This window comes from Oncorhynchus nerka, linkage group LG13 (assembly GCF_034236695.1).
Source record: "Oncorhynchus nerka isolate Pitt River linkage group LG13, Oner_Uvic_2.0, whole genome shotgun sequence".
NCBI lineage: Eukaryota > Metazoa > Chordata > Actinopteri > Salmoniformes > Salmonidae > Oncorhynchus > Oncorhynchus nerka.
In genome coordinates, this window is record NC_088408.1 from 72,225,334 (window position 1) to 72,241,039 (window position 15,706).

The window sequence follows — 15,706 nt, forward strand, 5'->3', positions numbered from 1 at the left end:
GTCTCCTACACCCTCTCCATCCTCACTGTCTCCTACACCCTCTCCAGTCTCACTGTCTCCTACACCCTCTCCATCCTCACTGTCTCCTACACCCTCTCCATCCTCACAGTCTCCTACACCCTCTCCAGTCTCACTGTCTCCTACACCCTCTCCATCCTCACTGTCTCCTACACCCTCTCCATCCTCACTGTCTCCTACACCCTCTCCATCCTCACTGTCTCCTACACCCTTCCTCCATCCTCACTGTCTCCTACACCCTCTCCAGTCCCACTGTCTCCTACACCCTCTCCATCTCACTGTCTCCTACACCCTCTCCAGTCTCACTGTCTCCTACACCCTCTCCAGTCTCACTGCCTCCTACACCCTCTCCATCCTCACTGTCTCCTACACCCTCTCCAGTCTCACTGTCTCCTACACCCTCTCCATCCTCACTGTCTCCTACACCCTCTCCATCCTCACTGTCTCCTACACCCTCTCCATCCTCACTGTCTCCTACACCCTCTCCATCCTCACTGTCTCCTACACCCTCTCCAGCCTCACTGTCTCCTACACCCTCTCCATCCTCACTGTCTCCTACACCCTCTCCAAACTCACTGTCTCCTACACCCTCTCCATCCTCACTGTCTCCTACACCCTCTCCATCCTCACTGTCTCCTACACCCTCTCCATCCTCACTGTCTCCTACACCCTTTCCAGACTCACTGTCTCCTACACCTTTCCAGCCTCACTGTCTCCTACACCCTCTCCAGTCTCACTGTCTCCTACACCCTCTCCATCCTCACTGTCTCCTACACCCTCTCCATCCTCACTGTCTCCTACACCCTCTCCAACCTCACTGTCTCCTACACCTTTCCAGCCTCACTGTCTCCTACACCCTCTCCAGTCTCACTGTCTCCTACACCCTCTCCAGTCTCACTGTCTCCTACACCCTCTCCAGTCTCACTGTCTCCTACACCCTCTCCAGTCTCACTGCCTCCTACACCCTCTCCGTCCTCACTGTCTCCTACACCCTCTCCAGTCTCACTGTCTCCTACACCCTCTCCATCCTCTCACTGTCTCCTACACCCTCTCCATCCTCACTGTCTCCTACACCCTCTCCATCCTCACTGTCTCCTACACCCTCTCCATCCTCACTGTCTCCTACACCCTCTCCAGCCTCACTGTCTTCTAAACCCTCTCCATCCACAGTCTCCTACACCCTCTCCATCCTCACTGTCTCCTACACCCTCTCCATCCTCACAGTCTCCTACACCCTCTCCATCCTCACTGTCTCCTACACCCTCTCCATCCTCACTGTCTCCTACACCCTCTCCATCCTCACTGTCTCCTACACCCTCTCCATCCTCACTGTCTCCTACACCCTCTCCATCCTCACTGTCTCCTACACCCTCTCCATCCACTGTCTCCTACACCCTCTCCATCCTCACTGTCTCCTACACCTCTCCATCCTCACTGTCTCCTACACCCTCTCCATCCTCACTGTCTCCTACACCCTCTCCATCCTCACTGTCTCCTACACCCTCTCCATCCTCACTGTCTCCTACACCCTCTCCATCCTCACTGTCTCCTACACCCTCTCCATCCTCACTGTCTCCTACACCCTCTCCATCCTCACTGTCTCCTACACCCTCTCCATCCTCACTGTCTCCTACACCCTCTCCAAACTCACTGTCTCCTACACCCTTTCCATCCTCACGGTCTCCTACACCCTCTCCAGTCTCACTGTCTCCTACACCCTCTCCAGTCTCACTGTCTCCTACACCCTCTCCAGTCCTCACTGTCTCCTACACCCTCTCCAGTCCTCACTGTCTCCTACACCCTCTCCATCTCACTGTCTCCTACACCCTCTCCATCCTCACTGTCTCCATCCTCACTGTCTCCTACACCCTCTCCATCCTCACTGTCTCCTACACCCTCTCCATCCTCACTGTCTCCTACACCCTCTCCAGCCTCACTGTCTCCTACACCCTCTCCATCCTCACTGTCTCCTACACCCTCTCCATCCTCACTGTCTCCTACACCCTCTCCATCCTCACTGTCTCCTACACCCTCTCCATCTCACTGTCTCCTACCCCTCTCCATCCTCACTGTCTCCTACACCCTCCCATCCTCACTGTCTCCTACACCCTCTGTCTCATCCTCCTCACTGTCTCCTCACCCTCTCCATCTCCAGTCTCACTGTCTCCTACACCCTCTCCATCCTCACTGTCTCCTACACCCTCTCCATCCTCACTGTCTCCTACACCCTCTCCATCCTCACTGTCTCCTACACCCTCTCCATCTCACTGTCTCCTACACCCTTCCATCCTCACTGTCTCCTACACCCTCTCCATCCTCACTGTCTCCTACACCCTCTCCATCCTCACTGTCTCCTACACCCTCTCCATCCTCACTGTCTCCTACACCCTCTCCATCCTCACTGTCTCCTACACCCTCTCCATCCTCACTGTCTCCTACACCCTTCCATCCTCACTGTCTCCTACACCCTCTCCATCTCACTGTCTCCTACACCCTCTCCATCCTCACTGTCTCCTACACCCTCTCCAGTCACTGTCTCCTACACCCTCTCCAGCCTCACTGTCTCCTACACCCTCTCCAGTCCTCACTGTCTCCTACACCCTCTCCAGTCTCACTGTCTCCTACACCTCTCCATCCTCACTGTCTCCTACACCCTTCCATCCACTGTCTCCTACACCCTCTCCATCCTCACTGTCTCCTACACCCTCTCCATCTCACTGTCTCCTACACCCTCTCCAGCTCACTGTCTCCTACACCCTCCCATCCTCACTGTCTCCTACACCCTCTCCAGACTCACTGTCTCCTACACCCTTTCCAGCCTCACTGTCTCCTACACCCTCTCCAGTCTCACTGTCTCCTACACCCTCTCCAGTCTCACTGTCTCCTACACCCTCTCCAGTCTCACTGTCTCCTACACCCTCTCCATCCTCACTGTCTCCTACACCCTCTCCATCCTCACTGTCTCCTACACCCTCTCCATCCTCACTGTCTCCTACACCCTCTCCATCCTCACTGTCTCCTACACCCTCTCCATCCTCCTGTCTCCTACACCCTCTCCATCCTCACTCCTACACCCTCCAGCCTCACTGTCTCTCACCCTCTCCATCCTCACAGTCTCCTACACCCTCTCCATCCTCACTGTCTCCTACACCCTCTCCATCCTCACTGTCTCCTCTCCATCCTCACTGTCTCCTACACCCTCTCCATCCTCACTGTCTCCTACACCTCTCCATCCTCACTGTCTCCTACACCCTCTCCATCCTCACTGTCTCCTACACCCTCTCCATCCTCACTGTCTCCTACACCCTCTCCATCCTCACTGTCTCCTACACCCTCTCCATCCTCACTGTCTCCTACACCCTCTCCATCCTCACTGTCTCCTACACCCTCTCCATCACTCACTGTCTCCTACACCCTCTCCATCCTCACTGTCTCCTACACCCTCTCCATCCTCACTGTCTCCTACACCCTCTCCATCTCACTGTCTCCTACACCCTCTCCATCCTCACTGTCTCCTACACCCTCTCCATGCTCACTGTCTCCTACACCCTCTCCATCCTCACTGTCTCCTACACCCTCTCCAGTCTCACTGTCTCCTACACCTCTCAAGGTCATCCTCACTGTCTCCTACACCCTCTCCATCCTCACTGTCTCCTAACCCTCTCACTCACTGTCTCCTACACCCTCTCCATCCTCACTGTCTCCTACACCCTCTCCATCCTCACTGTCTCCTACACCTCTCCATCCTCACTGTCTCCTACACCCTCTCCATCCTCACTGTCTCCTACACCCTCCATCCTCACTGTCTCCTACACCCTCTCCATCCTCACTGTCTCCTACACCCTCTCCATCCTCACTGTCTCCTACACCCTCTCCATCCTCACACCCTCTCCTACACCCTCTCCATCTCACTGTCTCCTACACCCTCTCCATCTCACTGTCTCCTACACCCTCTCCATCTCACTGTCTCCTACACCCTCTCCATCCTCACTGTCTCCTACACCCTCTCCATCCTCACTGTCTCCTACACCCTCTCCATGCTCACTGTCTCCTACACCCTCTCCAGCCTCACTGTCTCCTACACCCTCTCCTCCACCCTCTCCATCACTGTCTCCTACACCCTCTCCATCCTCACTGTCTCCTACACCCTCTCCATCCTCACTGTCTCCTACACCCTCTCCATCCTCACTGTCTCCTACACCCTCTCCATCTCACTGTCTCCTACACCCTCTCCATCCTCACTGTCTCCTACACCCTCTCCATCCTCACTGTCTCCTACACCCTCTCCATCCTCACTGTCTCCTACACCCTCTCCATCCTCACTGTCTCCTACACCCTCTCCATCCTCACTGTCTCCTACACCCTCTCCATCCTCACTGTCTCCTACACCCTCTCCATCCTCACTGTCTCCTACACCCTCTCCATCCTCACTGTCTCCTACACCCTCTCCATCTCACTGTCTCCTACACCCTCTCCATCCTCACTGTCTCCTACACCCTCTCCATCCTCACTGTCTCCTACACCCTCTCCATCCTCACTGTCTCCTACACCCTCTCCATCCTCACTGTCTCCTACACCCTCTCCATCCTCACTGTCTCCTACACCCTCTCCATCCTCACTGTCTCCTACACCCTCTCCATCCTCACTGTCTCCTACACCCTCTCCATCCTCACTGTCTCCTACACCCTCTCCATCCTCACTGTCTCCTACACCCTCTCCATCCTCACTGTCTCCTACACCCTCTCCATCTCACTGTCTCCTACACCCTCTCCATCCTCACTGTCTCCTACACCCTCTCCATCCTCTCTCCTACACCCTCTCCATCCTCACTGTCTCCTACACCCTCTCCATCCTCACTGTCTCCTACACCCTCTCCATCCTCACTGTCTCCCCTCTCCAGTCTCACCCTCTCCCATCCTCACTGTCTCCTACACCCTCTCCATCCTCACTGTCTCCTACACCCTCTCCATCCTCACTGTCTCCTACACCCTCTCCATCCTCACTGTCTCCTACACCCTCTCCATCTCACTGTCTCCACCCTCTCCATCCTCACTGTCTCCTACACCCTCTCCATCCTCACTGTCTCCTACACCCTCTCCAGTCTCACTGTCTCCTACACCCTCTCCATCCTCACTGTCTCCTACACCCTCTCCATCCTCACTGTCTCCTACACCCTCTCCATCCTCACTGTCTCCTACACCCTCTCCATCCTCACTGTCTCCTACACCCTGTCTGTCTCTACACCCTCTCCATCTCCATCCATCACTGTCTCCTACACCCTCTCCAGACTCACTGTCTCCTACACCCTCTCCAGCCTCACTGTCTCCTACACCCTCTCCATCCTCACTGTCTCCTACACCCTCTCCATCTCACTGTCTCCTACACCCTCTCCAGTCTCACTGTCTCCTACACCCTCTCCATCTCACTGTCTCCTACACCCTCTCCATCCTCACTGTCTCCTACACCCTCTCCATCTCACTGTCTCCTACACCCTCTCCATCCTCACTGTCTCCTACACCCTCTCCATCCTCACTGTCTCCTACACCCTCTCCATCCTCACTGTCTCCTACACCCTCTCCATCCTCACTGTCTCCTACACCCTCTCCATCCTCACTGTCTCCTACACCCTCCCATCCTCACAGTCTCCTACACCCTCTCCATCCTCACTGTCTCCTACACCCTCTCCATCCTCACTGTCTCCTACACCCTCTCCATCCTCACTGTCTCCTACACCCTCTCCATCCTCACTGTCTCCTACACCCTCTCCATCCTCACTGTCTCCTACACCCTCTCCATCCTCACTGTCTCCCTACACCCTCTCCATCTCACTGTCTCCTACACCCTCCATCCTCACTGTCTCCTACACCCTCTCCAGTCTCACTGTCTCCTACACCCTCTCCATCCTCACTGTCTCCTACACCCTCTCCATCCTCACTGTCTCCTACACCCTCTCCAGTCCTCACTGTCTCCTACACCCTCTCCATCCTCACTGTCTCCTACACCCTCTCCATCCTCACTGTCTCCTACACCCTTTCCATCCTCACTGTCTCCTACACCCTCTCCATCCTCACTGTCTCCTACACCCTCTCCAGACTCACTGTCTCCTACACCCTCTCTCATCCTCACTGTCTCCTACACCCTCTCCAGTCCTCACTGTCTCCTACACCCTCTCCATCTCACTGTCTCCTACACCCTCTCCATCCTCACTGTCTCCTACACCCTCTCCATCTCACTGTCTCCTACACCCTCTCCATCCTCACTGTCTCCTACACCCTCTCCATCCTCACTGTCTCCTACACCTCTCCATCCTCACTGTCTCCTACACCCTCTCCATCCTCACTGTCTCCTACACCCTCTCCATCCTCACTGTCTCCTACACCCTCTCCATCCTCACTGTCTCCTACACCCTCTCCATCCTCACTGTCTCCTACACCCTCTCCATCCTCACTGTCTCCTACACCCTCTCCATCCTCACTGTCTCCTACACCCTCTCCATCCTCACTGTCTCCTACACCCTCTCCATCCTCACTGTCTCCTACACCCTCTCCATCCTCACTGTCTCCTACACCCTCTCCATCCTCACTGTCTCCTACACCCTCTCCATCCTCACTGTCTCCTACACCCTCTCCATCCTCACTGTCTCCTACACCCTCTCCATCCTCACTGTCTCCTACACCCTCTCCATCCTCACTGTCTCCTACACCCTCTCCAGACTCACTGTCTCCTACACCCTCTCCATCCTCACTGTCTCCTACACCCTCTCCAGTCTCACTGTCTCCTACACCCTCTCCAGTCCTCACTGTCTCCTACACCCTCTCCAGTCCTCACTGTCTCCTACACCCTCTCCATCCTCACTGTCTCCTACACCCTCTCCAGTCTCACTGTCTCCTACACCCTCTCCATCCTCACTGTCTCCTACACCCTCTCCATCCTCACTGTCTCCTACACCCTCTCCATCCTCACTGTCTCCTACACCCTCTCCATCCTCACTGTCTCCTACACCCTCTCCATCCTCACTGTCTCCTACACCCTCTCCATCCTCACTGTCTCCTACACCCTCTCCATCCTCACTGTCTCCTACACCCTCTCCATCCTCACTGTCTCACACCCTCTCCATCCTCACTGTCTCCTACACCTCTCCATCCTCACTGTCTCCTACACCCTCTCCAGTCCTCACTGTCTCCTACACCCTATCACTGTCTCCAGTCTCACTGTCTCCTACACCCTTCCATCCTCACTGTCTCCTACACCTTTCCAGCCTCACTGTCTCTCACCCTCTCCAGTCTCACTGTCTCCTACACCCTCTCCAGTGTCACTGTCTCCTACACCCTCTCCAGTCTCACTGCCTCCTATACCCTCTCCGTCCTCACTGTCTCCTACACCCTCTCCAGTGTCACTGTCTCCTACACCCTCTCCAGACTCACTGTCTCCTACACCCTCTCCAGCCTCACTGTCTCCTACACCCTCTCCATTCTCACTGTCTCCTATCACTGTCTCTCACCCTCTCCAGTCTCACTGTCTCCTACACCCTCTCCAGTCACTGTCTCCTACACCCTCTCCAGTCTCACTGTCTCCTACACCCTCTCCAGTCTCACTGTCTCCTACACCCTCTCCAGTCTCACTGTCTCCTACACCCTCTCCATCCTCACTGTCTCCTACACCCTCTCCATCCTCACTGTCTCCTACACCCTCTCCATCCTCACTGTCTCCTACACCCTCTCCATCCTCACTGTCTCCTACACCCTCTCCATCCTCACTGTCTCCTACACCCTCTCCATCCTCACTGTCTCACCCTCTCCATCCTCACTCTCCACTGTCTCCTACACCCTCTCCAGCCTCACTGTCTCCTACACCCTCTCCATCCTCACTGTCTCCTACACCCTCCCATCCTCACTGTCTCCTACACCCTCTCCATCCTCGCTGTCTCCTACACCCTCTCCATCCTCACTGTCTCCTCACCCTCTCCATCCTCCTCCTACACCCTCTCCATCCTCACTGTCTCCTACACCCTCTCCATCCTCACTGTCTCCTACACCCTCTCCAGCCTCACTGTCTTCTAAACCCTCTCCATCCTCACTGTCTCCTACACCCTCTCCATCCTCACTGTCTCCTACACCCTCTCCATCCTCACTGTCTCCTACACCCTCTCCATCCTCACTGTCTCCTACACCCTCTCCATCCTCACTGTCTCCTACACCCTCTCCATCCTCACTGTCTCCTACACCCTCCCATCCTCACATCTCCTACACCCTGTCCATCCTCACTGTCTCCTACCCCTCTCCAGTCTCCTACACCCTCTCCAGCCCACTGTCTCCTACACCCTCTCCATCCTCACTGTCTCATACACCCTCTCCAGTCTCACTGTCTCCTACACCCTCTCCATCCTCACTGTTACATTTACATTTACATTTAAGTCATTTAGCAGACGCTCTTATCCAGAGCGACTTACAAATTGGTGCATTCACCTTATGACATCCAGTGGAGCAGCCACTTTACAATAGTGCATCTAAATCTTTTAAGGGGGGGGGTGAGAAGGATTACTTTATCCTATCCTAGGTATTCCTTAAAGAGGTGGGGTTTCAGGTGTCTCCGGAAGGTGGTGATTGACTCCGCTGTCCTGGCGTCGTGAGGGAGTTTGTTCCACCATTGGGGGGCCAGAGCAGCGAACAGTTTTGACTGGGCTGAGCGGGAACTGTACTTCCTCAGTGGTAGGGAGGCGAGCAGGCCAGAGGTGGATGAACGCAGTGCCCTTGTTTGGGTGTAGGGCCTGATCAGAGCCTGGAGGTACTGAGGTGCCGTTCCCCTCACAGCTCCGTAGGCAAGCACCATGGTCTTGTAGCGGATGCGAGCTTCAACTGGAAGCCAGTGGAGAGAGCGGAGGAGCGGGGTGACGTGAGAGAACTTGGGAAGGTTGAACACCAGACGGGCTGCGGCGTTCTGGATGAGTTGTAGGGGTTTAATGGCACAGGCAGGGAGCCCAGCCAACAGCGAGTTGCAGTAATCCAGACGGGAGATGACAAGTGCCTGGATTAGGACCTGCGCTCCATCTTCCTGTGTGAGGCAGGGTGGTACTCTGCGGATGTTGTAGAGCATGAACCTACAGGAACGGGCCACCGCCTTGATGTTAGTTGAGAACGACAGGGTGTTGTCCAGGATCACGCCAAGGTTCTTAGCGCTCTGGGAGGAGGACACAGTGGAGTTGTCAACCGTGATGGCGAGATCATGGAGCGGGCAGTCCTTCCCCGGGAGGGAGAGCAGCTCCGTCTTGCCGAGGTTCAGCTTGAGGTGGTGATCCGTCATCCACACTGATATGTCTGCCAGACATGCAGAGATGCGGTCGCCACCTGGTCATCAGAAGGGGAAAGGAGAAGATTAATTGTGTGTCGTCTGCATAGCAATGATAGGAGAGACCATGTGAGGTTATGACAGAGCCAAGTGACTTGGTGTATAGCGAGAATAGGAGAGGGCCTAGAACAGAGCCCTGGGGACACCAGTGGTGAGCACGTGGTGAGGAGACGGATTCTCGCCACGCCACCTGGTAGGAGCGACCTGTCAGGTAGGACGCAATCCAAGCGTGGGCCGCGCCGGAGATGCCCAACTCGGAGTGGGTGGAGAGGAGGATCTGATGGTTCACAGTATCGAAGGCAGCCGATAGGTCTAGAAGGATGAGAGCAGAGGAGAGAGTCTTAGCTTTAGCAGTGCGGAGCGCCTCCGTGATACAGAGAAGAGCAGTCTCAGTTGAATGACTAGTCTTGAAACCTGACTGATTTGGATCAAGAAGGTCATTCTGAGAGAGATAGCGGGAGAGTTGGCCAAGGACGGCACGTTCAAGGGTTTTGGAGAGAAAAGAAAGAAGGGATACTGGTCTGTAGTTGTTGACATCGGAGGGATCGAGTGTAGGTTTTTTCAGAAGGGTGCAACTCTCGCTCTCTTGAAGACGGAAGGGACGTAGCCAGCGGTCAGGGATGAGTTGATGAGCGAGGTGAGGTAAGGAGAAGGTCTCCGGAAATGGTCTGGAGAAGAGAGGAGGGGATAGGGTCAAGCGGGCAGGTTGTTGGGCGGCCGGCCGTCACAAGACGCGAGATTTCATCTGGAGAGAGAGGGAGAAAGAGGTCAGAGCACAGGGTAGGGCAGTGTGAGCAGAACCAGCGGTGTCGTTTGACTTAGCAAACGAGGATCGGATGTCGTCGACCTTCTTTTCAAAATGGTTGGCGAAGTCATCTGCAGAGAGGGAGGAGGGGGAGGGGGGGAGGATTCAGGAGGGAGGAGAAGGTGGCAAAGAGCTTCCTAGGGTTAGAGGCAGATGCTTGGAATTTAGAGTGGTAGAAAGTGGCTTTAGCAGCAGCGATAGAAGAGGAAAATGTAGAGAGGAGGGAGTGAAAGGATGCCAGGTCCGCAGGGAGGCGAGTTTTCCTCCATTTCCGCTCGGCTGCCCGGAGCCCTGTTCTGTGAGCTCGCAATGAGTCGTCGAGCCACGGAGCGGGAGGGAGGACCGAGCCGGCCTGGAGGATAGGGGACATAGAGAGTCAAAGGATGCAGAAAGGGAGGAGAGGAGGGTTGAGGAGGCAGAATCAGGAGATAGGTTGGAGAAGGTTTGAGCAGAGGGAAGAGATGATAGGATGGAAGAGGAGAGAGTAGCGGGGAGAGAGAGCGAAGGTTGGGACGGCGCGATACCATCCGAGTAGGGGCAGTGTGGGAAGTGTTGGATGAGAGCGAGAGGGAAAAGGATACAAGGTAGTGGTCGGAGACTTGGAGGAGTTGCAATGAGGTTAGTGGAAGAACAGCATCTGGTAAAGATGAGGTCGAGCGTATTGCCTGCCTTGTGAGTAGGGGGAAGGTGAGAGGAGAGGTCAAGAGGAGAGGTGGAAAGAAGGAGGCAGAGAGGAATGAGTCAAAGGTAGACGTGGGGAGGTTAAAGTCGCCCAGAACTGTGAGAGGTGAGCCGTCCTCAGGAAAGGAGCTTATCAAGGCATCAAGCTCATTGATGAACTCTCCGAGGAACCTGGAGGGCGATAAATGATAAGGATGTTAAGCTTGAAAGGGCTGGTAACTGTGACAGCATGGAATTCAAAGGAGGCGATAGACAGATGGGTAAGGGGAGAAAGAGAGAATGACCACTTGGGAGAGATGAGGATCCCGGTGCCACCACCCCGCTGACCAGAAGCTCTCGGGGTGTGCGAGGACACGTGGGCGGACGAAGAGAGCAGTAGGAGTAGCAGTGTTATCTGTGGTGATCCATGTTTCCGTCAGTGCCAAGAAGTCGAGGGACTGGAGGGAGGCATAGGCTGAGATGAACTCTGCCTTGTTGGCCGCAGATCGGCAGTTCCAGAGGCTACCGGAGACCTGGAACTCCACGTGGGTCGTGCGCTGGGACCACCAGATTAGGGTGGCCGCGGCCACGCGGTGTGGAGCGTTTGTATGGTCTGTGCAGAGAGGAGAGAACAGGGATAGACAGACACATAGTTGACAGGCTACAGAAGAGGCTACGCTAATGCAAAGGAGATTGGAATGACAAGTGGACTACACGTCTCGAATGTTCAGAAAGTTGAGCTTACGTAGCAAGAATCTTATTGACTAAAATGATTAAAAATGATACAGTACTGCTGAAGTAGGCTAGCTGGCAGTGGCTGCGTTGTTGACTTTGTAGGCTAGCTGACAGTGGCTGCGTTGTTGATTCGGGGGCTAGCTGGCTAGCTAGCAGTGTTGATTACGTTACGTTGCGTTAAAAGAACGACAATAGCTGGCTAGGTAACCTAGAAAATCGCTCTAGACTACACAATTATCTTTGATACATAGACGGCTATGTAGCTAGCTATGTAGCTAGCTACGATCAAACAAATCAAACCGTTGTACTGTAATGAAATGAAATGAAAATGTGATACTACCTGTGGAGCGAGGCGGAATGCGACCGGGTTGTTGAGTTCTAATCGGTAGACGTTGGCTAGCTGTTGGCTAGCTAGCAGTGTCTCCTACGTTAAGGACGACAAATAGCTGGCTGCGTTGTTGATTCAGGGGCTAGCTGGCTAGCTAGCTAGCAGTGTTGATTACGTTACGTTGCGTTAAAAGAACGACAATAGCTGGCTAGGTAACCTAGAAAATCGCTCTAGACTACACAATTATCTACACAATTATCTTTTGATACAGAGACGGCTATGTAGCTAGCTATGTAGACGGTGGGCGTTAGCTAGCTGGCTAGCTGCTGGGCAGATACGTTATGACGACGAAATACGATAATTACGCAATTATCTTTGATACAAAGACGGCTATGTAGCTAGCTAAGAAGAAATTGCTAAGATTAGGCAAATCAAACCGTTGTACTATAATGAAATGTAATGAAATGTGATGAAAAGTTATACTACCTGCAGACCGAAGTGCAGACCGAAGTGCGGATGCGACTGCTCGCTCTCTCTCCTCCTAAACTCACTGTTTCCTACACCCTTTCCATCCTCACGGTCTCCTACACCCTCTCCATGCTCACTGTCTCCTACACCATCTCCATCCTCACTGTCTCCTACAACCTCTCCGGACTCACTGTCTCCTACACCCACTCCAGCCTCACTGTCTCCTACACCCTCTCCAGTCTCACTGTCTCCTACACCCTCTCCAGTCTCACTGTCTCCTACACCCTCTCCAGTCTCAATAACTCCTACACCCTCTCCGTCCTCACTGTCTCCTACACCCTCTCCAGCCTCACTGTCTCCTACACCCTCTCCATCCTCACTGTCTCCTACACCCTCTCAAGCCCACTGTCTCCTACACCCTCTCCATCCTCACTGTCTCATACACCCTCTCCAGTCTCACTGTCTCCTACACCCTCTCCATCCTCACTGTCTCCTACACCCTCTCCAAACTCACTGTTTCCTACACCCTTTCCATCCTCACGGTCTCCTACACCCTCTCCATGCTCACTGTCTCCTACACCATCTCCATCCTCACTGTCTCCTACAACCTCTCCAGACTTACTGTCTCCTACACCCTCTCCAGCCTCACTGTCTCCTACACCCTCTCCAGTCTCACTGTCTCCTACACCCTCTCCAGTCTCACTGTCTCCTACACCCTCTCCAGTCTCACTGCCTCCTACACCCTCTCCGTCCTCACTGTCTCCTACACCCTCTCCAGTCTCACTGTCTCCTACACCCTCTCCAGACTCACTGTCTCCTACACCCTCTCCAGCCTCACTGTCTCCTACACCCTCTCCATCCTCACTGTCTCCTACACCCTCTCAAGCCCACTGTCTCCTACACCCTCTCCATCCTTACTGTCTCATACACCCTCTCCAGTCTCACTGTCTCCTACACCCTCTCCAGTCTCACTTTCTCCTACACCCTCTCCATCCTCACGGTCTCCTACACCCTCTCCAAACTCACTGTCTCCTACACCCTTTCCATCCTCACGGTCTCCTACACCCTCTCCATGCTCACTGTCTTCTACACCATCTCCATCCTCACTGTCTCCTACACCCTCTCCAGTCTCACTGTCTCCTACACCCTCTCCATCCTCACTGTCTCCTACACCCTCTCAAGCCCACTGTCTCCTACACCCTCTCCATCCTCACTGTCTCATACACCCTCTCCAGTCTCACTGTCTCCTACACCCTCTCCAGTCTCACTGTCTCCTACACCCTCTCCATCCTCACTGTCTCCTATACCCTCTCCAGTCTCACTGTCTCCTACACCCTCTCCAGACTCACTGTCTCCTACACCCTCTCCAGCCTCACTGTCTCCTACACCCTCTCCATCCTCACTGTCTCCTACACCCTCTCCAGTCTCACTGTCTCCTACACCCTCTCCAGCCCACTGTCTCCTACACCCTCTCCATCCTCACTGTCTGCTACACCCTCTCCAGTCTCACTGTCTCCTACACCCTCTCCAGCCCACGGTCTCCTACACCCTCTCCATCCTCACTGTCTCCTACACCCTCTCCAGACTCACTGCCTCCTACACCCTCTACAGCCTCACTGTCTCCTACACCCTCTCCATCCTCACTGTCTCCTACACCTTCTCCATCCTCACTGTCTCCTACACCTTCTCCATCCTCACTGTCTCCTACACCTTCTCCATCCTCACTGTCTCTTACACCTTCTCCAGCCCCACTCCTACCTGCAGTCATGCTATTCCACACTACTGATACTCTCTCCTCCATGTCCTCCCAATGTCAGATGAATAGTTTGATCTACAAAATTATATCTTCACGTTATGCAGTATAGAATGTTTTGTTTATCATTTTGAGGTGATTGATAATTGAGCTACAAATCATTGGAGGTGGAGATGCATTGATGAGCCCATTTACCTTGCTGACTGTCGGCTACTTAATCCCCGTTTTACTGTCTGTTAGCAGCTGAAAGTGGTCAATCTACCATGCTCTCACAGTAACAATGTTAGGGTCTATGGTGTTGGAGTGTTTCTGCTCTCTACTCCGATTAACCCTCCACCACCACACACACACACACAGAACACACGCGCACACACACACACACACGCACACACACACACATGCGCACACGCGCACACACACACAAACAGACACACACAGTCCCTCCCGCCCCTTCAACCTACTTGGAATTTAGAAGGGCCCTATGTGCCTTTAGTCTGTTTTTTCGCCCCTTCTGTTCACCCCTCAACCTCCTCCACCGCCTCCTCCCCTGTTTCCCCTGCAGGCCTGGCCCCTCTCCCTGTGACGGGGTGTGGGGGTCTGGGTTCTGACAGTACCTCAGCAGGAGAGCACGGCCCTGATGGATGCCACAGATGGGCCTTTCCCTCGGAGCTCCCAGGCCCGGCGCAGTGTGAGCTTGGCGGGGTCAGAAGCCAGGCCTCCCCATGAAACGCGTGTTGTGACAGAAAACAAAAGAAGGGCCCCCCATCCCCACAAACCACCCCCCGACCGAAAAAAAAGCTGTGCCAGCCAGACACGGACGGGAGGCATGGAAATGGGGGAGGAGGGTGGGAGAAAGAGAGGGGGGGGTGAAAGGAGGATGGGGTCCAAAAAGAGGGTTATGGGACATTTTGGGGGACATTTAATGTGGGGCGTCAGATAGAGGGCTCTGTTCTGTTGAGGCTTTGTCCATGCTTTTTGTCTCTGGTGATTGTGGATCTGTCTCTGTGTGTGTGCATGCTTTTCATGTTAATGCACGTGAGTGTGTTCGTACCCTGTTTTTTTTGGTGTGTATGTGTATTTTCGTGTATTGTTGTGTTGTCTTATGCAGTTGTAGTTTCTCAGAGTGTCAGTTCAAAGTCCTCCCACATCCAAACAGATCCTTGACAGTGTTGTTTAATCTGTCAGTGTTGTGAATAGATGTTAGATAGATGTCCTGAGTGACATTGAGAGACAGACAAACTGTCTGTCTCTCCTCTAGACTGCTGCAGAGCACATAGACAGACCTTTGATGTTCCCAGGATCACTCCAATCATCATTATCCTCCTCTCGGGCAGCTCAGCAGCGATCCTCTGACTGGAGAAAACCATCCATCCAACTTTATGGACCTCTATCCACGAGGGTCAGCAGCCACTCAACATCAGTAGGGTTGACAATAACTTGGGTCAATATTCCAATCAGTTAATGATTTGAATTTGAATTGATATTTACGTTTTCTACTTTCCACTAGTTTTTCCACTAGTATGTATCTGTCGAAACGAGGTAAATACCAGCCGAAACAGAACTGTAAAATAAGAATCACTGCTCTATGTACACA

At 53.9% G+C, this 15,706-nt stretch overlaps 1 pseudogene; it reads left to right on the plus strand.

The window, feature by feature from the left end:
• The first annotated feature begins 392 nt into the window (after positions 1–392).
• LOC135574799 (mucin-2-like) lies at positions 393–14,838 on the plus strand (annotated as a pseudogene).
• The last annotated feature ends 868 nt before the right edge of the window (positions 14,839–15,706 follow it).